Source organism: Phodopus roborovskii, unplaced genomic scaffold, assembly GCF_943737965.1.
Source record: "Phodopus roborovskii unplaced genomic scaffold, PHOROB, whole genome shotgun sequence".
In the NCBI taxonomy this organism is placed as follows: Eukaryota; Metazoa; Chordata; class Mammalia; order Rodentia; family Cricetidae; genus Phodopus; species Phodopus roborovskii.
The window spans coordinates 10,835,758-10,860,499 of NW_026126651.1; the positions used below are offsets into that span (position 1 = coordinate 10,835,758).

General features: G+C 46.5%; 14 non-coding genes across 14 annotated transcripts; all 14 read right to left on the reverse strand.

The window, feature by feature from the left end:
• Positions 1-1,351: 1,351 nt before the first annotated feature.
• LOC127213992 (small nucleolar RNA SNORD115) lies at positions 1,352-1,430 on the reverse strand. Its single transcript, XR_007833717.1, has one exon. It is a non-coding gene; the product is annotated as a small nucleolar RNA SNORD115 (small nucleolar RNA).
• A 1,676-nt stretch (positions 1,431-3,106) lies between these two features.
• On the reverse strand, positions 3,107-3,185 carry LOC127214004 (small nucleolar RNA SNORD115). The gene has a single exon (XR_007833728.1). It is a non-coding gene; the product is annotated as a small nucleolar RNA SNORD115 (small nucleolar RNA).
• A 1,679-nt stretch (positions 3,186-4,864) lies between these two features.
• Positions 4,865-4,943, reverse strand: LOC127214015 (small nucleolar RNA SNORD115). Its single transcript, XR_007833739.1, has one exon. It is a non-coding gene; the product is annotated as a small nucleolar RNA SNORD115 (small nucleolar RNA).
• Positions 4,944-6,620: 1,677 nt separating this feature from the next.
• On the reverse strand, positions 6,621-6,699 carry LOC127213967 (small nucleolar RNA SNORD115). Its single transcript, XR_007833694.1, has one exon. It is a non-coding gene; the product is annotated as a small nucleolar RNA SNORD115 (small nucleolar RNA).
• A 1,678-nt stretch (positions 6,700-8,377) lies between these two features.
• Positions 8,378-8,456, reverse strand: LOC127214027 (small nucleolar RNA SNORD115). Its single transcript, XR_007833750.1, has one exon. It is a non-coding gene; the product is annotated as a small nucleolar RNA SNORD115 (small nucleolar RNA).
• Positions 8,457-10,134: 1,678 nt separating this feature from the next.
• Positions 10,135-10,213, reverse strand: LOC127214039 (small nucleolar RNA SNORD115). Its single transcript, XR_007833761.1, has one exon. It is a non-coding gene; the product is annotated as a small nucleolar RNA SNORD115 (small nucleolar RNA).
• Positions 10,214-11,891: 1,678 nt separating this feature from the next.
• Positions 11,892-11,970, reverse strand: LOC127214051 (small nucleolar RNA SNORD115). Its single transcript, XR_007833772.1, has one exon. It is a non-coding gene; the product is annotated as a small nucleolar RNA SNORD115 (small nucleolar RNA).
• Positions 11,971-13,648: 1,678 nt separating this feature from the next.
• On the reverse strand, positions 13,649-13,727 carry LOC127214053 (small nucleolar RNA SNORD115). The gene has a single exon (XR_007833774.1). It is a non-coding gene; the product is annotated as a small nucleolar RNA SNORD115 (small nucleolar RNA).
• Positions 13,728-15,405: 1,678 nt separating this feature from the next.
• Positions 15,406-15,484, reverse strand: LOC127214055 (small nucleolar RNA SNORD115). Its single transcript, XR_007833775.1, has one exon. It is a non-coding gene; the product is annotated as a small nucleolar RNA SNORD115 (small nucleolar RNA).
• Positions 15,485-17,160: 1,676 nt separating this feature from the next.
• Positions 17,161-17,239, reverse strand: LOC127214056 (small nucleolar RNA SNORD115). Its single transcript, XR_007833776.1, has one exon. It is a non-coding gene; the product is annotated as a small nucleolar RNA SNORD115 (small nucleolar RNA).
• A 1,678-nt stretch (positions 17,240-18,917) lies between these two features.
• Positions 18,918-18,996, reverse strand: LOC127214057 (small nucleolar RNA SNORD115). The gene has a single exon (XR_007833777.1). It is a non-coding gene; the product is annotated as a small nucleolar RNA SNORD115 (small nucleolar RNA).
• A 1,678-nt stretch (positions 18,997-20,674) lies between these two features.
• LOC127214058 (small nucleolar RNA SNORD115) lies at positions 20,675-20,753 on the reverse strand. Its single transcript, XR_007833778.1, has one exon. It is a non-coding gene; the product is annotated as a small nucleolar RNA SNORD115 (small nucleolar RNA).
• A 1,678-nt stretch (positions 20,754-22,431) lies between these two features.
• Positions 22,432-22,510, reverse strand: LOC127214059 (small nucleolar RNA SNORD115). The gene has a single exon (XR_007833779.1). It is a non-coding gene; the product is annotated as a small nucleolar RNA SNORD115 (small nucleolar RNA).
• A 1,678-nt stretch (positions 22,511-24,188) lies between these two features.
• Positions 24,189-24,267, reverse strand: LOC127214060 (small nucleolar RNA SNORD115). The gene has a single exon (XR_007833780.1). It is a non-coding gene; the product is annotated as a small nucleolar RNA SNORD115 (small nucleolar RNA).
• Between the last annotated feature and the right edge of the window lie 475 nt (positions 24,268-24,742).

Below are 24,742 nucleotides of genomic sequence, written 5' to 3' on the forward strand. Positions count from 1 at the left end.
CATTTGACGCTAACAAAAATTCACCCTGAATCCTACTGTCACACTCTGCATTAGAAACAAGAGTTTTGGCAAGTTAAACAGCAGGGCCTTTTTTAACATGTCATCTTGTGACCTCTGAACGGTTCCTGTCTAGGTCCACAACCTGGTATGCATTTTTGATTGCCAGGAAAATTCTCATTACCCTCTGGAAATCACAGACAATTGTGCAGGACAGGATCCCTACTTACTCCTTACTTAATTGGACTTACCCAGCCTACAAGAGGTGCCAGGTCTTGGTGTCTGGAGACATTCTCCCTCACTAGAGCCATGCTAGTTTTGCACTTCAGTGTGCCATGCACGTACAAATAAAACAACAATGCCAGAGCCTTGTGGCCAGTAGGCCAGAAGAAGTTGCTGCCCCAGTGGATATCAACCCACCAAGAACCTGCCTCTCATCAACATCAGATGAAACTGTGTACTTGTAGCATGGGCGTTGGGAGGCAGGACAATGCCACTGATATCAGGGGAAGGAAAGAGAGTAGAAAAGGTCTTGCCGGCAGTGCCCTTCCAGCACTAGGATACTGAAAGTCATCCTATGGTTTACTAATCTAGTAAATTATCAGAGTGATTGATCATCATGGAATCTGAGGTCTGCACTAAGGCCGTTCTGAGCTGCTATTTGTGCAAGTGTGTATCATGAAACACTTCTGAGGTAATGAGGACTTGAAACTCTTGCCGTGGAAGGCCCAATCTGGATGGTAACTAGAACTATTTTTAAAGGCAGGGAATATGGTTCCATTCATTCTATCACAGAGCTGTGCAATCCGAGGAACTGAGAATCCTGTCTGCAACCCCCTGCAATAAATGCTTAGTTTGGTATGTCCCAATCCCCAGGTCTTCAAACTCTTGAAGTGAGTGCAGTTTGAGTATGTCCCTGTCCACATAGGTTTCAGAGTAGGGCATCCCCCAAAGAAAGGCCGTGTTGGGTGCCCAATGTCTAAAATACCGTGAGGTCTACAGTGGAAGGTGAGGACCCATGATCTGCAGAGTTTCAGGCGATTAAGTAATGCTTTCCACTTACCATAATCCACATGGCACATGGTCAAGGAAGGCATGCCGATCACTGAAAGACAGGAGAGAAGAGTGGCCCATGAGCATTGTCTTGGGGGTGGGGTTGCAACCCTGAATAATACAGAGTGAGACTCAAAGAGCCTTGGGAGTGAACATCAAGTTCACTCCTACAGAAGGGCACATGGAGTTCACTGGATTCCACAGAGCAGGAACACCATGCTGAGCCAATGAGGGCCTGGGACTTGGCCTACAAGAAAGACCAAGTAGACTAGGCCTCCATTGGTGCCCCATTCTGTTCAATGGGCCTCAGCGTAATCCTATTGAGCATGATTTTTATGTCATCACCTCTCTTCATGACATTGGTTTGTCATCATAGACCCAGGATATCAGACAGAACAGATCAATATGTTACTGTGACACAAACCATGTTGCTTACCAGGAGCGCCAAATCGACCAAGCTGAGGAACTGAAGAAATTTCAGCCAGCGTTCTTCTCCTGCAAGAAATGAGTTTGCTCAGTTGGCTCTTATGGTGCACGTTTATGTGAGCAAAATGGGACCTGTGGAGCATCCAGCAACATGAAAACCCAGATATGAATCCCCAATGGTCCCCCAGCAGGCTAATTTGGCCACTTGCTTTTAAAATGCATGGCAAAGTTAAGAAAAAAAACTAAATGATGGCTACCAGTCTGCCCACCCTCCCCATGTCATTTGACGCTAACAAAAATTCACCCTGAATCCTACTGTCACACTCTACATTAGAAACAAGAGTTTTGGCAAGTTAAACAGCAGGGCCTTTTTTAACATGTCATCTTGTGACCTCTGAACGGTTCCTGTCTAGGTCCACAACCTGGTATGCATTTGTGATTGCCAGGAAAATTCTCATTACCCTCTGGAAATCACAGACAATTGTGCAGGACAGGATCCCTACTCACTCCTTACTTAATTGGACCTACCCAGCCTACAAGGTTTGCCAGGTCTTGGTGTCTAGAGACATTCTCCCTCACTAGAGCCATGCTAGTTTTGCACTTCAGTGTGCCATGCACGTACAAATAAAACAACAATGCCAGAGCCTTGTGGCCAGTAGGCCAGAAGAAGTTGCTGCCCCAGTGGATATCAACCCACCAAGAACCTGCCTCTCATCAACATCAGATGAAACTGTGTAGTTGTAGCATGGGCGTTGGGAGGCAGGACAATGCCACTATTATCGGGGGAAGGAAAGAGAGTAGAAAAGGACTTGCCGGCAGTGCCCTTCCTGCACTAGGATACTGAAAGTCATCCTATGGTTTACTAATCTAGTAAATTATCAGAGTGATTGATCATCATGGAATCTGAGGTCTGCACTAAGGCCGTTCTGAGCTGCTATTTGTGCAAGTGTGTATCATGAAACACTTCTGAGGTAATGAGGACTTGAAACTTACCCTGGAAGCCCCAATCTGGGTGGTAACTAGAACTATTTTTAAAGGCAGGGAATAAGGTTCCATTCGTTCTATCACAGAGCTGTGCAATCCGAGGAACTGAGAATCCTGTCCGCAAACCCCCTGCAAGAAATGCTTAGTTTGTTGTGTCCCAATCCCCAGGTCTTCAAACTCTTGAAGTGAGTGCAGTTTGAGTATGTCCCTGTCCACATAGGTTTCAGAGTATGGCATCCCCCAAAGAAAGGCCGTGTTGGGTGCCCAATGGCTAAAATACCGTGAGGTCTACAGTGGAAGGTGAGGACCCATGATCTGCAGAGTGTCAGGCGATTAAGTAATGCTTTCCACTTACCATAATCCACATGGCACATGGTCAAGGAAGGCATGCCGATCACTGAAAGACAGGAGAGAAGAGTGGCCCATGAGCATTGTCTTGGGGGTGGGGTCGCAACCCTGAATAATACAGAGTGAGACTCAAAGAGCCTTGGGAGTGAACATCAAGTTCACTCCTACAGAAGGGCACATGGAGTTCACTGGATTCCACAGAGCAGGAACACCATGCTGAGCCAATGAGGGCCTGGGACTTGGCCTACAAGAAAGACCAAGTAGACTAGGCCTCCATTGGTGCCCCATTCTGTTCAATGGGCCTCAGCGTAATCCTATTGAGCATGATTTTTATGTCATCACCTCTCTTCATGACATTGGTTTGTCATCATAGACCCAGGATATCAACAGAACAGATCAATATGTTACTGTGACACAAACCATGTTGCTTACCAGGAGCGCCAAATCGACCAAGCTGAGAAACTGAAGAAATTTCAGCCAGCGTTCTTCTCCTGCAAGAAATGAGTTTGCTCAGTTGGCTCTTATGGTGCACGTTTATGTGAGCAAAATGGGACCTGTGGAGCATCCAGCAACATGAAAACCCAGATATGAATCCCCAATGGTCCCCCAGCAGGGTAATTTGGCCACTTGCTTTTAAAATGCATGGCAAAGTTAAGAAAAAAAACTAAATGATGGCTACCAGTCTGCCCACCCTCCCCATGTCATTTGACGCTAACAAAAATTTACCCTGAAACCTACTGTCACACTCTACATTAGAAACAAGAGTTTTGGCAAGTTAAACAGCTAGGCCTTTTTAAACATGTCATCTTGTGACCTCTGAACGGTTCCTGACTAGGTCCACAACCTGGTATGCATTTGTGATTGCCAGGAAAATTCTCATTACCCTCTGGAAATCACAGACAATTGTGCAGGACAGGATCCCTACTCACTCGGTATTTAATTGGACCTACCCAGCCTACAAGGGGTGCCAGGTCTTGGTGTCTGGAGACATTCTCCCTCACTAGAGCCATGCTAGTTTTGCACTTCAGTGTGCCGTGCACGTACAAATATAACAACAATGCCAGAGCCTTGTGGCCAGTAGGCCAGAAGAAGTTGCTGCCCCAGTGGATATCAACCCACCAAGAAACTGCCTCTCATCAACATCACATGAAACTGTGTAGTTGTAGCATGGGCGTTGGGGAGGCAGGACAATGCCACTAATATCCGGGGAAGGAAAGAGAGTAGAAAAGGTCTTGCCGGCAGTGCCCTTCCAGCACTAGGATACTGAAAGTCATCCTATGGTTTACTAATCTAGTAAATTATCAGAGTGATTGATCATCATGGAATCTGAGGTCTGCACTAAGGCCGTTCTGAGCTACGATTTGTGCAAGTGTGTATAATGAAACACTTGTGAGGTAATGAGAACTTGAAACTCTTGCCCTGGAAGGCCCAATCTGGATGGTAACTAGAACTATTTTGAAAGGCAGGGAATAAGGTTCCATTCATGCTATCACAGAGCTGTGCAATCCGAGGAACTCAGAATCCTGTCTGCAACCCCCCTGCAATAAATGCTTAGTTTGGTATGTCCCAATCCCCAGGTCTTCAAACTCTTGAAGTGAGTGCAGTTTGAGTATGTCCCTGTCCACATAGGTTTCAGAGTAGGGCATCCCCCAAAGAAAGGCCGTGTTGGGTGCCCAATGGCTAAAATACCGTCAGGTCTACAGTGGAAGGTGAGGACCCATGATCTGCAGAGTGTCAGGCGATTAAGTAATGCTTTCCACTTACCATAATCCACATGGCACATGGTCAAGGAAGGCATGCCGATCACTGAAAGACAGGAGAGAATAGTGGCCCATGAGCATTGTCTTGGGGGTGGGGTCGCAACCCTGAATAGTACAGAGTGAGACTCAAAGAGCCTTGGGAGTGAACATCGAGTTCACTCCTACAGAAGGGCAAAATGGAGTTCACTGGATTCCACAGAGCAGGAACACCATGCTGAGCCAATGAGGGCCTGGGACTTGGCCTACAAGAAAGACCAAGTAGACTCGGCCTCCATTGGTGCCCCATTCTGTTCAACGGGCCTCAGCGTAATCCTATTGAGCATGATTTTTATGTCATCACCTCTCTTCATGACATTGGTTTGTCATCATAGACCCAGGATATCAACAGAACAGATCAATATGTTACTGTGACACAAACCATGTTGCTTACCAGGAGCGCCAAATCGACCAAGCTGAGGAACTGAAGAAATTTCAGCCAGCGTTCTTCTCCTGCAAGAAATGAGTTTGCTCAGTTGGCTCTTATGGTGCACGTTTATGTGAGCAAAATGGGACCTGTGGAGCATCCAGCAACATGAAAACCCAGATATGAATCCCCAATGGTCCCCCAGCAGGGTAATTTGGCCACTTGCTTTTAAAATGCATGGCAAAGTTAAGAAAAAAAAATAAATGATGGCTACCAGTCTGCCCACCCTCCCCATGTCATTTGACGCTAAGAAAAATTCACCCTGAATCCTGCTGTCACACTCTACATTAGAAACAAGAGTTTTGGCAAGTTAAACAGCAGGGCCTTTTTAAACATGTCACGTTTTGACCCCTGAACGGTTCCTGACTAGGTCCACAACCTGGTATGCATTTGTGATTGCCAGGAAAATTCTCATTACCCTCTGGAAATCACAGACAATTGTGCAGGACAGGATCCCTACTCACTCCTTACTTAATTGGACCTACCCAGCCTACAAGAGGTGCTAGGTATTGGTGTCTGGAGACATTCTCCCTCACTAGAGCCATGCTAGTTTTGCACTTCAGTGTGCCATGCACATACAAATATAACAACAATGCTAGAGCCTTGTGGCCAGTAGGCCAGAAGAAGTTGCTGCCCCAGTGGATATCAACCCACCAAGAACCTGCCTCTCATCAACATCAGATGAAACTGTGTACTTGTAGCATGGGCGTTGGGAGGCAGGACAATGCCACTGATATCAGGGGAAGGAAAGAGAGTAGAAAAGGTCTTGCCGGCAGTGCCCTTCCAGCACTAGGATACTGAAAGTCATCCTATGGTTTACTAATCTAGTAAATTATCAGAGTGATTGATCATCATGGAATCTGAGGTCTGCACTAAGGCCGTTCTGAGCTGCTATTTGTGCAAGTGTGTATCATGAAACACTTCTGAGGTAATGAGAACTTGAAACTCTTGCCCTGGAAGGCCCAATCTGGATGGTAACGAGAACTATTTTTAAAGGCAGGGAATAAGGTTCCATTCATGCTATCACAGAGCTGTGCAATCCGAGGAACTCAGAATCCTGTCTGCAACCCCCCTGCAATAAATGCTTAGTTTGGTATGTCCCAATCCCCAGGTCTTCAAACTCTTGAAGTGAGTGCAGTTTGAGTATGTCCCTGTCCACATAGGTTTCAGAGTAGGGCATCCCCCAAAGAAAGGCCGTGTTGGGTTCCCAACGGCTAAAATACCATGAGGTCTACAGTGGAAGGTGAGGACCCATGATCTGCAGAGTGTCAGGCGATTAAGTAATGCTTTCCACTTACCATAATCCACATGGCACATGGTCAAGGAAGGCATGCCGATCACTGAAAGACAGGAGAGAAGAGTGGCCCATGAGCATTGTCTTGGGGGTGGGGTCGCAACCCTGAATAGTACAGAGTGAGACTCAAAGAGCCTTGGGAGTGAACATCGAGTTCACTCCTACAGAAGGGCACATGGAGTTCACTGGATTCCACAGAGCAGGAACACCATGCTGAGCCAATGAGGGCCTGGGACTTGGCCTACAATAAAGACCAAGTAGACTAGGCCTCCACTGGTGCCCCATTCTGTTCAACGGGCCTCAGCGTAATCCTATTGAGCATGAGTTTTATGTCATCACCTCTCTTCATGACATTGGTTTGTCATCATAGACCCAGGATATCAACAGAACAGATCAATATGTTACTGTGACACAAACCATGTTGCTTACCAGGAGCGCCAAATCGACCAAGCTGAGAAACTGAAGAAATTTCAGCCAGCGTTCTTCTCCTGCAAGAAATGAGTTTGCTCAGTTGGCTCTTATGGTGCACGTTTATGTGAGCAAAATGGGACCTGTGGAGCATCCAGCAACATGAAAACCCAGATATGAATCCCCAATGGTCCCCCAGCAGGGTAATTTGGCCACTTGCTTTTAAAATGCATGGCAAAGTTAAGAAAAAAAACTAAATGATGGCTACCAATCTGCCCACCCTCCCCATGTCATTTGACGCTAAGAAAAATTCACCCTGAATCCTACTGTCACACTCTACATTAGAAACAAGAGTTTTGGCAAGTTAAACAGCAGGGCCTTTTTAAACATGTCATCTTGTGACCTCTGAACGGTTCCTGACTAGGTCCACAACCTGGAATGCATTTGTGATTGCCAGGAAAATTCTCATTACCCTCTGGAAATCACAGACAATTGTGCAGGACAGGATCCCTACTCACTCCTTACTTAATTGGACCTACCCAGCCTACAAGAGGTGCCAGGTCTTGGTGTCTGGAGACATTCTCCCTCACTAGAGCCATGCTAGTTTTGCACTTCAGTGTGCCGTGCACGTACAAATATAACAACAATGCCAGAGCCTTGTGGCCAGTAGGCCAGAAGAAGTTGCTGCCCCAGTGGATATCAACCCACCAAGAAACTGCCTCTCATCAACATCACATGAAACTGTGTACTTGTAGCATGGGCGTTGGGAGGCAGGACAATGCCACTGATATCAGGGGAAGGAAAGAGAGTAGAAAAGGACGTGCCGGCAGTGCCCTTCCAGCACTAGGATACTGAAAGTCATCCTATGGTTTACTTATCTAGTAAATTATCAGAGTGATTGATCATCATGGAATCTGAGGTCTGCACTAAGGCCGTTCTGAGCTGCAATTTGTGCAAGTGTGTATCGTGAAACACTTCTGAGGTAATGAGAACTTGAAACTCTTGCCCTGGAAGCCCCAATCTGGATGGTAACTAGAACTATTTTTAAAGGCAGGGAATAAGGTTCCATTCATTATATCACAGAGCTGTGCAATCCGAGGAACTGAGAATCCTGTCCGCAACACCCCTGCAAGAAATGCTTAGTTTGGTATGTCCCAATCCCCAGGTCTTCAAACTCTTGAAGTGAGTGCAGTTTGAGTATGTCCCTGTCCACATAGGTTTCAGAGTAGGGCATCTCCGCAAAGAAAGGCTGTGTTGGGTGCCCAATGGCTAAAATACCGTGAGGTGTACAGTGGAAGGTGAGGACCCATGATCTGCAGAGTGTCAGGCGATTAAGTAATGCTTTCCACTTACCATAATCCACATGGCACATGGTCAAGGAAGGCATGCCGATCACTGAAAGACAGGAGAGAAGAGTGGCCCATGAGCATTGTCTTGGGGGTGGGGTCGCAACCCTGAATAGTACAGAGTGAGACTCAAAGAGCCTTGGGAGTGAACATCGAGTTCACTCCTACAGAAGGGCACATGGAGTTCACTGGATTCCACAGAGCAGGAACACCATGCTGAGCCAATGAGGGCCTGGGACTTGGCCTACAATAAAGACCAAGTAGACTAGGCCTCCATTGGTGCCCCATTCTGTTCAATGGGCCTCAGCGTAATCCTATTGAGCATGATTTTTATGTCATCACCTCTCTTCATGACATTGGTTTGTCATCATAGACCCAGGATATCAGACAGAACAGATCAATATGTTACTGTGACACAAACCATGTTGCTTACCAGGAGTGCCAAATCGACCAAGCTGAGGAACTGAAGAAATTTCATCCAGCGTTCTTCTCCTGCAAGAAATGAGTTTGCTCAGTTGGCTCTTATGGTGCACGTTTATGTGAGCAAAATGGGACCTGTGGAGCATCCAGCAACATGAAAACCCAGATATGAATCCCCAATGGTCCCCCAGCAGGGTAATTTGGCCACTTGCTTTTAAAATGCATGGCAAAGTTAAGAAAAAAAACTAAATGATGGCTACCAGTCTGCCCACCCTCCCCATGTCATTTGACGCTTAGAAAAATTCACCCTGAATCCTACTGTCACACTCTACATTAGAAACAAGAGTTTTGGCAAGTTAAACAGCAGGGCCTTTTTAAACATGTCATCTTGTGACCTCTGAACGGTTCCTGACTAGGTCCACAACCAGGAATGCATTTGTGATTGCCAGGAAAATTCTCATTACCCTCTGGAAATCACAGACAATTGTGCAGGACAGGATCCCTACTCACTCCTTACTTAATTGGACCTACCCAGCCTACAAGGTTTGCCAGGTCTTGGTGTCTGGAGACATTCTCCCTCACTAGAGCCATGCTAGTTTTGCACTTCAGTGTGCCATGCACGTACAAATATAACAACAATGCCAGAGCCTTTTGGCCAGTAGGCCAGAAGAAGTTGCTGCCCCAGTGGATATCAACCCACCAAGAAACTGCCTCTCATCAACATCACATGAAACTGTGTACTTGTAGCATGGGCGTTGGGAGGCAGGACAATGCCACTGATATCAGGGGAAGGAAAGAGAGTAGAAAAGGACGTGCCGGCAGTGCCCTTCCAGCACTAGGATACTGAAAGTCATCCTATGGTTTACTTATCTAGTAAATTATCAGAGTGATTGATCATCATGGAATCTGAGGTCTGCACTAAGGCCGTTCTGAGCTGCAATTTGTGCAAGTGTGTATCATGAAACACTTCTGAGGTAATGAGAACTTGAAACTCTTGCCCTGGAAGCCCCAATCTGGATGGTAACTAGAACTATTTTTAAAGGCAGGGAATATGGTTCCATTCATTCTATCACAGAGCTGTGCAATCCGAGGAACTGAGAATCCTGTCTGCAACCCCCCTGCAATAAATGATTAGTTTGGTATGTCCCAATCCCCAGGTCTTCAAACTCTTGAAGTGAGTGCAGTTTGAGTATGTCCCTGTCCACATAGGTTTCAGAGTAGGGCATCCCCCAAAGAAAGGCCGTGTTGGGTGCCCAATGGCTAAAATACCTTGAGGTCTACAGTGGAAGGTGAGGACCCATGATCTGCAGAGTGTCAGGCGATTAAGTAAAGCTTTCCACTTACCATAATCCACATGGCACATGGTCAAGGAAGGCATGCCGATCACTGAAAGACAGGAGAGAAGAGTGGCCCATGAGCATTGTCTTGGGGGTGGGGTCGCAACCCTGAATAATACAGAGTGAGACTCAAAGAGCCTTGGGAGTGAACATCAAGTTCACTCCTACAGAAGGGCACATGGAGTTCACTGGATTCCACAGAGCAGGAACAGCATGCTGAGCCAATGAGGGCCTGGGACTTGGCCTACAAGAAAGACCAAGTAGACTAGGCCTCCATTGGTGCCCCATTCTGTTCAACGGGCCTCAGCGTAATCCTATTGAGCATGATTTTTATGTCATCACCTCTCTTCATGACATTGGTTTGTCATCATAGACCCAGGATATCAGACAGAACAGATCAATATGTTACTGTGACACAAACCATGTTGCTTGCCAGGAGTGCCAAATCGACCAAGCTGAGGAACTGAAGAAATTTCATTCAGCGTTCTTCTCCTGCAAGAAATGAGTTTGCTCAGTTGGCTCTTATGGTGCACGTTTATGTGAGCAAAATGGGACCTGTGGAGCATCTAGCAACATGAAAACCCAGATATGAATCCCCAATGGTCCCCCAGCAGGGTAATTTGGCCACTTGCTTTTAAAATGCATGGCAAAGTTAAGAAAAAAAAATAAATGATGGCTACCAGTCTGCCCACCCTCCCCATGTCATTTGACGCTAACAAAAATTCACCCTGAATCCTACTGTCACACTCTACATTAGAAACAAGAGTTTTGGCAAGTTAAACAGCAGGGCCTTTTTAAACATGTCATCTTGTGACCTCTGAACGGTTCCTGACTAGGTCCACAACCTGGTATGCATTTGTGATTGCCAGGAAAATTCCCATTACCCTCTGGAAATCACAGACAATTGTGCAGGACAGGATCCCTACTCACTCCTTACTTAATTGGACCTACCCAGCCTACAAGGGTTGCCAGGTCTTGGTGTCTGGAGACATTCTCCCTCACCAGAGCCATGCTAGTTTTGCACTTCAGTGTGCCATGCACGTACAAATAAAACAACAATGCCAGAGCCTTGTGGCCAGTAGGCCAGAAGAAGTTGCTGCCCCAGTGGATATCAACCCACCAAGAACCTGCCTCTCATCAACATCAGATGAAACTGTGTACTTGTAGCATGGGCGTTGGGAGGCAGGACAATGCCACTGATATCAGGGGAAGGAAAGAGAGTAGAAAAGGTCTTGCCGGCAGTGCCCTTCCAGCACTAGGATACTGAAAGTCATCCTATGGTTTACTAATCTAGTAAATTATCAGAGTGATTGATCATCATGGAATCTGAGGTCTGCACTAAGGCCGTTCTGAGCTGCTATTTGTGCAAGTGTGTATCATGAAACACTTCTGAGGTAATGAGGACTTGAAACTCTTGCCGTGGAAGGCCCAATCTGGATGGTAACTAGAACTATTTTTAAAGGCAGGGAATATGGTTCCATTCATTCTATCACAGAGCTGTGCAATCCGAGGAACTGAGAATCCTGTCTGCAACCCCCCTGCAATAAATGATTAGTTTGGTATGTCCCAATCCCCAGGTCTTCAAACTCTTGAAGTGAGTGCAGTTTGAGTATGTCCCTGTCCACATAGGTTTCAGAGTAGGGCATCCCCCAAAGAAAGGCCGTGTTGGGTGCCCAATGGCTAAAATACCTTGAGGTCTACAGTGGAAGGTGAGGACCCATGATCTGCAGAGTGTCAGGCGATTAAGTAATGCTTTCCACTTACCATAATCCACATGGCACATGGTCAAGGAAGGCATGCCGATCACTGAAAGACAGGAGAGAAGAGTGGCCCATGAGCATTGTCTTGGGGGTGGGGTCGCAACCCTGAATAATACAGAGTGAGACTCAAAGAGCCTTGGGAGTGAACATCAAGTTCACTCCTACAGAAGGGCACATGGAGTTCACTGGATTCCACAGAGCAGGAACAGCATGCTGAGCCAATGAGGGCCTGGGACTTGGCCTACAAGAAAGACCAAGTAGACTAGGCCTCCATTGGTGCCCCATTCTGTTCAACGGGCCTCAGCGTAATCCTATTGAGCATGATTTTTATGTCATCACCTCTCTTCATGACATTGGTTTGTCATCATAGACCCAGGATATCAGACAGAACAGATCAATATGTTACTGTGACACAAACCATGTTGCTTCCCAGGAGTGCCAAATCGACCAAGCTGAGGAACTGAAGAAATTTCATCCAGCGTTATTCTCCTGCAAGAAATGAGTTTGCTCAGTTGGCTCTTATGGTGCACGTTTATGTGAGCAAAATGGGACCTGTGGAGCATCCAGCAACATGAAAACCCAGATATGAATCCCCAATGGTCCCCCAGCAGGGTAATTTGGCCACTTGCTTTTAAAATGCATGGCAAAGTTAAGAAAAAAAAATAAATGATGGCTACCAGTCTGCCCACCCTCCCCATGTCATTTGACGCTAACAAAAATTCACCCTGAATCCTACTGTCACACTCTACATTAGAAACAAGAGTTTTGGCAAGTTAAACAGCAGGGCCTTTTTAAACATGTCATCTTGTGACCTCTGAACGGTTCCTGACTAGGTCCACAACCTGGTATGCATTTGTGATTGCCAGGAAAATTCCCATTACCCTCTGGAAATCACAGACAATTGTGCAGGACAGGATCCCTACTCACTCCTTACTTAATTGGACCTACCCAGCCTACAAGGGTTGCCAGGTCTTGGTGTCTGGAGACATTCTCCCTCACCAGAGCCATGCTAGTTTTGCACTTCAGTGTGCCATGCACGTACAAATAAAACAACAATGCCAGAGCCTTGTGGCCAGTAGGCCAGAAGAAGTTGCTGCCCCAGTGGATATCAACCCACCAAGAACCTGCCTCTCATCAACATCAGATGAAACTGTGTACTTGTAGCATGGGCGTTGGGAGGCAGGACAATGCCACTGATATCAGGGGAAGGAAAGAGAGTAGAAAAGGTCTTGCCGGCAGTGCCCTTCCAGCACTAGGATACTGAAAGTCATCCTATGGTTTACTAATCTAGTAAATTATCAGAGTGATTGATCATCATGGAATCTGAGGTCTGCACTAAGGCCGTTCTGAGCTGCTATTTGTGCAAGTGTGTATCATGAAACACTTCTGAGGTAATGAGGACTTGAAACTCTTGCCGTGGAAGGCCCAATCTGGATGGTAACTAGAACTATTTTTAAAGGCAGGGAATATGGTTCCATTCATTCTATCACAGAGCTGTGCAATCCGAGGAACTGAGAATCCTGTCTGCAACCCCCCTGCAATAAATGATTAGTTTGGTATGTCCCAATCCCCAGGTCTTCAAACTCTTGAAGTGAGTGCAGTTTGAGTATGTCCCTGTCCACATAGGTTTCAGAGTAGGGCATCCCCCAAAGAAAGGCCGTGTTGGGTGCCCAATGGCTAAAATACCTTGAGGTCTACAGTGGAAGGTGAGGACCCATGATCTGCAGAGTGTCAGGCGATTAAGTAATGCTTTCCACTTACCATAATCCACATGGCACATGGTCAAGGAAGGCATGCCGATCACTGAAAGACAGGAGAGAAGAGTGGCCCATGAGCATTGTCTTGGGGGTGGGGTCGCAACCCTGAATAATACAGAGTGAGACTCAAAGAGCCTTGGGAGTGAACATCAAGTTCACTCCTACAGAAGGGCACATGGAGTTCACTGGATTCCACAGAGCAGGAACAGCATGCTGAGCCAATGAGGGCCTGGGACTTGGCCTACAAGAAAGACCAAGTAGACTAGGCCTCCATTGGTGCCCCATTCTGTTCAACGGGCCTCAGCGTAATCCTATTGAGCATGATTTTTATGTCATCACCTCTCTTCATGACATTGGTTTGTCATCATAGACCCAGGATATCAGACAGAACAGATCAATATGTTACTGTGACACAAACCATGTTGCTTACCAGGAGCGCCAAATCGACCAAGCTGAGGAACTGAAGAAATTTCATCCAGCGTTCTTCTCCTGCAAGAAATGAGTTTGCTCAGTTGGCTCTTATGGTGCACGTTTATGTGAGCAAAATGGGACCTGTGGAGCATCCAGCAACAAGAAAACCCAGATATGAATCCCCAATGGTCCCCCAGCAGGGTAATTTGGCCACTTGCTTTTAAAATGCATGGCAAAGTTAAGAAAAAAAACTAAATGATGGCTACCAGTCTGCCCACCCTCCCCATGTCATTTGACGCTAACAAAAATTCACCCTGAATCCTACTGTCACACTCTGCATTAGAAACAAGAGTTTTGGCAAGTTAAACAGCAGGGCCTTTTTTAACATGTCATCTTGTGACCTCTGAACGGTTCCTGTCTAGGTCCACAACCTGGTATGCATTTTTGATTGCCAGGAAAATTCTCATTACCCTCTGGAAATCACAGACAATTGTGCAGGACAGGATCCCTACTTACTCCTTACTTAATTGGACTTACCCAGCCTACAAGAGGTGCCAGGTCTTGGTGTCTGGAGACATTCTCCCTCACTAGAGCCATGCTAGTTTTGCACTTCAGTGTGCCATGCACGTACAAATAAAACAACAATGCCAGAGCCTTGTGGCCAGTAGGCCAGAAGAAGTTGCTGCCCCAGTGGATATCAACCCACCAAGAACCTGCCTCTCATCAACATCAGATGAAACTGTGTACTTGTAGCATGGGCGTTGGGAGGCAGGACAATGCCACTGATATCAGGGGAAGGAAAGAGAGTAGAAAAGGTCTTGCCGGCAGTGCCCTTCCAGCACTAGGATACTGAAAGTCATCCTATGGTTTACTAATCTAGTAAATTATCAGAGTGATTGATCATCATGGAATCTGAGGTCTGCACTAAGGCCGTTCTGAGCTGCTATTTGTGCAAGTGTGTATCATGAAACACTTCTGAGGTAATGAGGACTTGAAACTCTTGCCGTGGAAGGCCCAATCTGGATGGTAACTAGAACTATTTTTAAAGGCAGGGAATATGGTTCCATTCATTCTATCACAGAGCTGTGCAATCCGAGGAACTGAGAATCCTGTCTGCAACCCCCCTGCAATAAAGGGTTAGTTTGGTATGTCCCAATCCCCAGGTCTTCAAACTCTTGAAGTGAGTGCAGTTTGAGTATGTCCCTGTCCACATAGGTTTCAGAGTAGGGCATCCCCCAAAGAAAGGCCGTGTTGGGTGCCCAATGGCTAAAATACCGTGAGGTCTACAGTGGAAGGTGAGGACCCATGATCTGCAGAGTGTCAGGCGATTAAGTAATGCTTTCCACTTACCATAATCCACATGGCACATGGTCAAGGAAGGCATGCCGATCACTGAAAGACAGGAGAGAAGAGTGGCCCATGAGCATTGTCTTGGGGGTGGGGTCGCAACCCTGAATAATACAGAGTGAGACTCAAAGAGCCTTGGGAGTGAACATCAAGTTCACTCCTACAGAAGGGCACATGGAGTTCACTGGATTCCACAGAGCAGGAACACCATGCTGAGCCAATGAGGGCCTGGGACTTGGCCTACAAGAAAGACCAAGTAGACTAGGCCTCCATTGGTGCCCCATTCTGTTCAATGGGCCTCAGCGTAATCCTATTGAGCATGATTTTTATGTCATCACCTCTCTTCATGACATTGGTTTGTCATCATAGACCCAGGATATCAGACAGAACAGATCAATATGTTACTGTGACACAAACCATGTTGCTTACCAGGAGCGCCAAATCGACCAAGCTGAGGAACTGAAGAAATTTCAGCCAGCGTTCTTCTCCTGCAAGAAATGAGTTTGCTCAGTTGGCTCTTATGGTGCACGTTTATGTGAGCAAAATGGGACCTGTGGAGCATCCAGCAACATGAAAACCCAGATATGAATCCCCAATGGTCCCCCAGCAGGGTAATTTGGCCACTTGCTTTTAAAATGCATGGCAAAGTTAAGAAAAAAAACTAAATGATGGCTACCAGTCTGCCCACCCTCCCCATGTCATTTGACGCTAACAAAAATTCACCCTGAATCCTACTGTCACACTCTACATTAGAAACAAGAGTTTTGGCAAGTTAAACAGCAGGGCCTTTTTTAACATGTCATCTTGTGACCTCTGAACGGTTCCTGTCTAGGTCCACAACCTGGTATGCATTTGTGATTGCCAGGAAAATTCTCATTACCCTCTGGAAATCACAGACAATTGTGCAGGACAGGATCCCTACTCACTCCTTACTTAATTGGACCTACCCAGCCTACAAGGTTTGCCAGGTCTTGGTGTCTAGAGACATTCTCCCTCACTAGAGCCATGCTAGTTTTGCACTTCAGTGTGCCATGCACGTACAAATAAAACAACAATGCCAGAGCCTTGTGGCCAGTAGGCCAGAAGAAGTTGCTGCCCCAGTGGATATCAACCCACCAAGAACCTGCCTCTCATCAACATCAGATGAAACTGTGTAGTTGTAGCATGGGCGTTGGGAGGCAGGACAATGCCACTATTATCGGGGGAAGGAAAGAGAGTAGAAAAGGACTTGCCGGCAGTGCCCTTCCTGCACTAGGATACTGAAAGTCATCCTATGGTTTACTAATCTAGTAAATTATCAGAGTGATTGATCATCATGGAATCTGAGGTCTGCACTAAGGCCGTTCTGAGCTGCTATTTGTGCAAGTGTGTATCATGAAACACTTCTGAGGTAATGAGGACTTGAAACTTACCCTGGAAGCCCCAATCTGGGTGGTAACTAGAACTATTTTTAAAGGCAGGGAATAAGGTTCCATTCGTTCTATCACAGAGCTGTGCAATCCGAGGAACTGAGAATCCTGTCCGCAAACCCCCTGCAATAAATGCTTAGTTTGTTGTGTCCCAATCCCCAGGTCTTCAAACTCTTGAAGTGAGTGCAGTTTGAGTATGTCCCTGTCCACATAGGTTTCAGAGTATGGCATCCCCCAAAGAAAGGCCGTGTTGGGTGCCCAATGGCTAAAATACCGTGAGGTCTACAGTGGAAGGTGAGGACCCATGATCTGCAGAGTGTCAGGCGATTAAGTAATGCTTTCCACTTACCATAATCCACATGGCACATGGTCAAGGAAGGCATGCCGATCACTGAAAGACAGGAGAGAAGAGTGGCCCATGAGCATTGTCTTGGGGGTGGGGTCGCAACCCTGAATAATACAGAGTGAGACTCAAAGAGCCTTGGGAGTGAACATCAAGTTCACTCCTACAGAAGGGCACATGGAGTTCACTGGATTCCACAGAGCAGGAACACCATGCTGAGCCAATGAGGGCCTGGGACTTGGCCTACAAGAAAGACCAAGTAGACTAGGCCTCCATTGGTGCCCCATTCTGTTCAATGGGCCTCAGCGTAATCCTATTGAGCATGATTTTTATGTCATCACCTCTCTTCATGACATTGGTTTGTCATCATAGACCCAGGATATCAGACAGAACAGATCAATATGTTACTGTGACACAAACCATGTTGCTTACCAGGAGTGCCAAATCGACCAAGCTGAGGAACTGAAGAAATTTCATCCAGCGTTCTTCTCCTGCAAGAAATGAGTTTGCTCAGTTGGCTCTTATGGTGCACGTTTATGTGAGCAAAATGGGACCTGTGGAGCATCCAGCAACATGAAAACCCAGATATGAATCCCCAATGGTCCCCCAGCAGGGTAATTTGGCCACTTGCTTTTAAAATGCATGGCAAAGTTAAGAAAAAAAACTAAATGATGGCTACCAGTCTGCCCACCCTCCCCATGTCATTTGACGCTAACAAAAATTCACCCTGAATCCTACTGTCACACTCTACATTAGAAACAAGAGTTTTGGCAAGTTAAACAGCAGGGCCTTTTTAAACATGTCATCTTGTGACCTCTGAACGGTTCCTGACTAGGTCCACAACCTGGTATGCATTTTTGATTGCCAGGAAAATTCTCATTACCCTCTGGAAATCACAGACAATTGTGCAGGACAGGATCCCTACTCACTCCTTACTTAATTGGACGTACCCAGCCTACAATAGTTGCCAGGTCTTGGTGTCTGGAGACATTCTCCCTCACTAGAGCCATGCTAGTTTTGCACTTCAGTGTGCCATGCACGTACAAATAAAACAACAATGCCAGAGCCTTGTGGCCAGTAGGCCAGAAGAAGTTGCTGCCCCAGTGGATATCAACCCACCAAGAACCTGCCTCTCATCAACATCAGATGAAACTGTGTACTTGTAGCATGGGCGTTGGGAGGCAGGACAATGCCACTGATATCAGGGGAAGGAAAGAGAGTAGAAAAGGTCTTGCCGGCAGTGCCCTTCCAGCACTAGGATACTGAAAGTCATCCTATGGTTTACTAATCTAGTAAATTATCAGAGTGATTGATCATCATGGAATCTGAGGTCTGCACTAAGGCCGCTCTGAGCTGCTATTTGTGCAAGTGTGTATCATGAAACACTTCTGAGGTAATGAGGACTTGAAACTCTTGCCGTGGAAGGCCCAATCTGGATGGTAACTAGAACTATTTTTAAAGGCAGGGAATATGGTTCCATTCATTCTATCACAGAGCTGTGCAATCCGAGGAACTGAGAATCCTGTCTGCAACCCCCCTGCAATAAATGCTTAGTTTGGTATGTCCCAATCCCCAGGTCTTCAAACTCTTGAAGTGAGTGCAGTTTGAGTATGTCCCTGTCCACATAGGTTTCAGAGTAGGGCATCCCCCAAAGAAAGGCCGTGTTGGGTGCCCAATGGCTAAAATACCGTGAGGTCTACAGTGGAAGGTGAGGACCCATGATCTGCAGAGTGTCAGGCGATTAAGTAATGCTTTCCACTTACCATAATCCACATGGCACATGGTCAAGGAAGGCATGCCGATCACTGAAAGACAGGAGAGAAGAGTGGCCCATGAGCATTGTCTTGGGGGTGGGGTCGCAACCCTGAATAATACAGAGTGAGACTCAAAGAGCCTTGGGAGTGAACATCAAGTTCACTCCTACAGAAGGGCACATGGAGTTCACTGGATTCCACAGAGCAGGAACACCATGCTGAGCCAATGAGGGCCTGGGACTTGGCCTACAAGAAAGACCAAGTAGACTAGGCCTCCATTGGTGCCCCATTCTGTTCAATGGGCCTCAGCGTAATCCTATTGAGCATGATTTTTATGTCATCACCTCTCTTCATGACATTGGTTTGTCATCATAGACCCAGGATATCAGACAGAACAGATCAATATGTTACTGTGACACAAACCATGTTGCTTACCAGGAGCGCCAAATCGACCAAGCTGAGGAACTGAAGAAATTTCAGCCAGCGTTCTTCTCCTGCAAGAAATGAGTTTGCTCAGTTGGCTCTTATGGTGCACGTTTATGTGAGCAAAATGGGACCTGTGGAGCATCCAGCAACATGAAAACCCAGATATGAATCCCCAATGGTCCCCCAGCAGGGTAATTTGGCCACTTGCTTTTAAAATGCATGGCAAAGTTAAGAAAAAAAACTAAATGATGGCTACCAGTCTGCCCACCCTCCCCATGTCATTTGACGCTAACAAAAATTCACCCTGAATCCTACTGTCACACTCTACATTAGAAACAAGAGTTTTGGCAAGTTAAACAGCAGGGCCTTTTTAAACATGTCATCTTGTGACCTCTGAACGGTTCCTGACTAGGTCCACAACCTGGTATGCATTTGTGATTGCCAGGAAAATTCTCATTACCCTCTGGAAATCACAGACAATTGTGCAGGACAGGATCCCTACTCACTCCTTACTTAATTGGACCTACCCAGCCTACAAGGTTTGCCAGGTCTTGGTGTCTGGAGACATTCTCCCTCACTAGAGCCATGCTAGTTTTGCACTTCAGTGTGCCATGCACGTACAAATAAAACAACAATGCCAGAGCCTTGTGGCCAGTAGGCCAGAAGAAGTTGCTGCCCCAGTGGATATCAACCCACCAAGAACCTGCCTCTCATCAACATCAGATGAAACTGTGTACTTGTAGCATGGGCGTTGGGTGGCAGGACAATGCCACTGATATCAGGGGAAGGAAAGAGAGTAGAAAAGGACGTGCCGGCAGTGCCCTTCCAGCACTAGGATACTGAAAGTCATCCTATGGTTTACTAATCTAGTAAATTATCAGAGTGATTGATCATCATGGAATCTGAGGTCTGCACTAAGGCCGTTCTGAGCTGCTATTTGTGCAAGTGTGTATCATGAAACACTTCTGAGGTAATGAGGACTTGAAACTCTTGCCCTGGAAGGCCCAATCTGGATGGTAACTAGAACTATTTTTAAAGGCAGGGAATAAGGTTCCATTCATTCTATCACAGAGCTGTGCAATCCGAGGAACTGAGAATCCTGTCTGCAACCCCCCTGCAATAAATGCTTAGTTTGGTATGTCCCAATCCCCAGGTCTTCAAACTCTTGAAGTGAGTGCAGTTTGAGTATGTCCCTGTCCACATAGGTTTCAGAGTAGGGCAACCCCCAAAGAAAGGCCGTGTTGGGTGCCCAATGGCTAAAATACCGTGAGGTCTACAGTGGAAGGTGAGGACCCATGATCTGCAGAGTGTCAGGCGATTAAGTAATGCTTTCCACTTACCATAATCCACATGGCACATGGTCAAGGAAGGCATGCCGATCACTGAAAGACAGGAGAGAAGAGTGGCCCATGAGCATTGTCTTGGGGGTGGGGTCGCAACCCTGAATAATACAGAGTGAGACTCAAAGAGCCTTGGGAGTGAACATCAAGTTCACTCCTACAGAAGGGCACATGGAGTTCACTGGATTCCACAGAGCAGGAACACCATGCTGAGCCAATGAGGGCCTGGGACTTGGCCTACAAGAAAGACCAAGTAGACTAGGCCTCCATTGGTGCCCCATTCTGTTCAACGGGCCTCAGCGTAATCCTATTGAGCATGATTTTTATGTCATCACCTCTCTTCATGACATTGGTTTGTCATCATAGACCCAGGATATCAGACAGAACAGATCAATATGTTACTGTGACACAAACCATGTTGCTTACCAGGAGTGCCAAATCGACCAAGCTGAGGAACTGAAGAAATTTCAGCCAGCGTTCTTCTCCTGCAAGAAATGAGTTTGCTCAGTTGGCTCTTATAGTGCACGTTTATGTGAGCAAAATGGGACCTGTGGAGCATCCAGCAACATGAAAACCCAGATATGAATCCCCAATGGTCCCCCAGCAGGGTAATTTGGCCACTTGCTTTTAAAATGCATGGCAAAGTTAAGAAAAAAACCTAAATGATGGCTACCAGTCTGCCCACCCTCCCCATGTCATTTGACGCTAACAAAAATTCACCCTGAATCCTACTGTCACACTCTACATTAGAAACAAGAGTTTTGGCAAGTTAAACAGCAGGGCCTTTTTAAACATGTCATCTTGTGACCTCTGAACGGTTCCTGACTAGGTCCACAACCTGGTATGCATTTGTGATTGCCAGGAAAATTCTCATTACCCTCTGGAAATCACAGACAATTGTGCAGGACAGGATCCCTACTCACTCCTTACTTAATTGGACCTACCCAGCCTACAAGGGTTGCCAGGTCTTGGTGTCTGGAGACATTCTCCCTCACTAGAGCCATGCTAGTTTTGCACTTCAGTGTGCCATGCACGTACAAATAAAACAACAATGCCAGAGCCTTGTGGCCAGTAGGCCAGAAGAAGTTGCTGCCCCAGTGGATATCACCCCACCAAGAACCTGCCTCTCATCAACATCAGATGAAACTGTGTACTTGTAGCATGGGCGTTGGGAGGCAGGACAATGCCACTGATATCAGGGGAAGGAAAGAGAGTAGAAAAGGACGTGCCGGCAGTGCCCTTCCAGCACTAGGATACTGAAAGTCATCCTATGGTTTACTAATCTAGTAAATTATCAGAGTGATTGATCATCATGGAATCTGAGGTCTGCACTAAGGCCGTTCTGAGCTGCTATTTGTGCAAGTGTGTATCATGAAACACTTCTGAGGTAATGAGGACTTGAAACTCTTGCCCTGGAAGGCCCAATCTGGATGGTAACTAGAACTATTTTTAAAGGCAGGGAATATGGTTCCATTCATTCTATCACAGAGCTGTGCAATCCGAGGAACTGAGAATCCTGTCTGCAACCCCCCTGCAATAAATGCTTAGTTTGGTATGTCCCAATCCCCAGGTCTTCAAACTCTTGAAGTGAGTGCAGTTTGAGTATGTCCCTGTCCACATAGGTTTCAGAGTAGGGCATCCCCCAAAGAAAGGCCGTGTTGGGTGCCCAACGGCTAAAATACCGTGAGGTCTACAGTGGAAGGTGAGGACCCATGATCTGCAGAGTGTCAGGCGATTAAGTAATGCTTTCCACTTACCATAATCCACATGGCACATGGTCAAGGAAGGCATGCCGATCACTGAAAGACAGGAGAGAAGAGTGGCCCATGAGCATTGTCTTGGGGGTGGGGTCGCAACCCTGAATAATACAGAGTGAGACTCAAAGAGCCTTGGGAGTGAACATCAAGTTCACTCCTACAGAAGGGCACATGGAGTTCACTGGATTCCACAGAGCAGGAACACCATGCTGAGCCAATGAGGGCCTGGGACTTGGCCTACAAGAAAGACCAAGTAGACTAGGCCTCCATTGGTGCCCCATTCTGTTCAACGGGCCTCAGCGTAATCCTATTGAGCATGATTTTTATGTCATCACCTCTCTTCATGACATTGGTTTGTCATCATAGACCCAGGATATCAGACAGAACAGATCAATATGTTACTGTGACACAAACCATGTTGCTTACCAGGAGTGCCAAATCGACCAAGCTGAGGAACTGAAGAAATTTCATCCAGCGTTCTTCTCCTGCAAGAAATGAGTTTGCTCAGTTGGCTCTTATGGTGCACGTTTATGTGAGCAAAATGGGACCTGTGGAGCATCCAGCAACATGAAAACCCAGATATGAATCCCCAATGGTCCCCCAGCAGGGTAATTTGGCCACTTGCTTTTAAAATGCATGGCAAAGTTAAGAAAAAAAACTAAATGATGGCTACCAGTCTGCCCACCCTCCCCATGTCATTTGACGCTAACAAAAATTCACCCTGAATCCTACTGTCACACTCTACATTAGAAACAAGAGTTTTGGCAAGTTAAACAGCAGGGCCTTTTTAAACATGTCATCTTGTGACCTCTGAACGGTTCCTGACTAGGTCCACAACCTGGTATGCATTTGTGATTGCCAGGAAAATTCTCATTACCCTCTGGAAATCACAGACAATTGTGCAGGACAGGATCCCTACTCACTCCTTACTTAATTGGACCTACCCAGCCTACAAGGGTTGCCAGGTCTTGGTGTCTGGAGACATTCTCCCTCACTAGAGCCATGCTAGTTTTGCACTTCAGTGTGCCATGCACGTACAAATAAAACAACAATGCCAGAGCCTTGTGGCCAGTAGGCCAGAAGAAGTTGCTGCCCCAGTGGATATCACCCCACCAAGAACCTGCCTCTCATCAACATCAGATGAAACTGTGTACTTGTAGCATGGGCGTTGGGAGGCAGGACAATGCCACTGATATCAGGGGAAGGAAAGAGAGTAGAAAAGGACTTGCCGGCAGTGCCCTTCCAGCACTAGGATACTGAAAGTCATCCTATGGTTTACTAATCTAGTAAATTATCAGAGTGATTGATCATCATGGAATCTGAGGTCTGCACTAAGGCCGTTCTGAGCTGCTATTTGTGCAAGTGTGTATCATGAAACACTTCTGAGGTAATGAGGACTTGAAACTCTTGCCCTGGAAGGCCCAATCTGGATGGTAACTAGAACTATTTTTAAAGGCAGGGAATAAGGTTCCATTCATTCTATCACAGAGCTGTGCAATCCGAGGAACTGAGAATCCTGTCTGCAACCCCCCTGCAATAAATGGTTAGTTTGGTATGTCCCAATCCCCAGGTCTTCAAACTCTTGAAGTGAGTGCAGTTTGAGTATGTCCCTGTCCACATAGGTTTCAGAGTAGGGCATCCCCCAAAGAAAGGCCGTGTTGGGTGCCCAACGGCTAAAATACCGTGAGGTCTACAGTGGAAGGTGAGGACCCATGATCTGCAGAGTGTCAGGCGATTAAGTAATGCTTTCCACTTACCATAATCCACATGGCACATGGTCAAGGAAGGCATGCCGATCACTGAAAGACAGGAGAGAAGAGTGGCCCATGAGCATTGTCTTGGGGGTGGGGTCGCAACCCTGAATAATACAGAGTGAGACTCAAAGAGCCTTGGGAGTGAACATCAAGTTCACTCCTACAGAAGGGCACATGGAGTTCACTGGATTCCACAGAGCAGGAACACCATGCTGAGCCAATGAGGGCCTGGGACTTGGCCTACAAGAAAGACCAAGTAGACTAGGCCTCCATTGGTGCCCCATTCTGTTCAACGGGCCTCAGCGTAATCCTATTGAGCATGATTTTTATGTCATCACCTCTCTTCATGACATTGGTTTGTCATCATAGACCCAGGATATCAGACAGAACAGATCAATATGTTACTGTGACACAAACCATGTTGCTTACCAGGAGTGCCAAATCGACCAAGCTGAGGAACTGAAGAAATTTCATCCAGCGTTCTTCTCCTGCAAGAAATGAGTTTGCTCAGTTGGCTCTTATGGTGCACGTTTATGTGAGCAAAATGGGACCTGTGGAGCATCCAGCAACATGAAAACCCAGATATGAATCCCCAATGGTCCCCCAGCAGGGTAATTTGGCCACTTGCTTTTAAAATGCATGGCAAAGTTAAGAAAAAAAACTAAATGATGGCTACCAGTCTGCCCACCCTCCCCATGTCATTTGACGCTAACAAAAATTCACCCTGAATCCTACTGTCACACTCTACATTAGAAACAAGAGTTTTGGCAAGTTAAACAGCAGGGCCTTTTTAAACATGTCATCTTGTGACCTCTGAACGGTTCCTGACTAGGTCCACAACCTGGTAT